Consider the following 939-nt stretch of genomic DNA (forward strand, 5'->3'; position numbering starts at 1 on the left):
GTGAAACAAACTAATAATAATAGTCGTTAAATACTGATCGCAGGCTTATTTATCGTCTGTAACATCTGTTCTAAACACCCATCTTTTTAAGTAATGAAAACCTACATGGCTCCTGTAAAAAAAAAAAAATTATGTAACACAGAACAGTGGCCACGGATAATACAAGCACCATGTTGCGTCTCTGACAGACCCACCACATTAACAGCTTTTCCTTCTGTTTCTAAGCATCTATATCCCTTTTCACACAGATGAGAACGTATATGTACAGTGATATATAATCTTTATAGTTCTTACACTCTATAACAAGCAGTTTCCGTGTCATTTAATGGGTCACCATGGCACAACTTTTAATCGCTACGTAATGTTCCGTGTTCCGATTATACACTAATGCATTTACCCACATGGCCCTTGTTGGACATTTAGATTGAGTGACAATTTGGTTATTACACATGAGCATCTCTTCGCATAAATTTGGTCCAGACTTCAGCTAACTTCCGGGGGACGGATTGCTCTTAACAGTGGAACTACTGGTCAAAGGGGAGAACTAGATTTTAGTTCCTGAAACATATTGCCAAATTGCTTCCCCAAAAGACGGCATCGGTTTCCCCTCCCATTACCAGCGTCTGAATGGCCTTCTTATGCGGAGCCCTCGCTAACAGAGTATTGTCTTTCCTCATCTTTGCTAATTAATAGGTGAAAATTGGTCTCTTGTTCCATTAGCATTTTTGATTACTAGCGCAGGTGAACATTTATTCATATGTTTATTAGCCATTCACATTTCCTCTTTTGTGACTTGTTCATTAACGTCATTTTCCCATTGAGAGCCTTTGTATTTTCTTATTATTTTGTATGTGCTCTTTAGATATTAAAGACATTATTTTTCTCTCATCTTTTTGCCAAATAATTTTCCAAGCTTGTTTTTTTATTATACTTGACGTG

The sequence above is a fragment of the Crocuta crocuta genome, unplaced genomic scaffold (genome assembly GCF_008692635.1).
Source record: "Crocuta crocuta isolate KB4526 unplaced genomic scaffold, BGI_CrCroc_1.0 scaffold241, whole genome shotgun sequence".
In the NCBI taxonomy this organism is placed as follows: domain Eukaryota; kingdom Metazoa; phylum Chordata; class Mammalia; order Carnivora; family Hyaenidae; genus Crocuta; species Crocuta crocuta.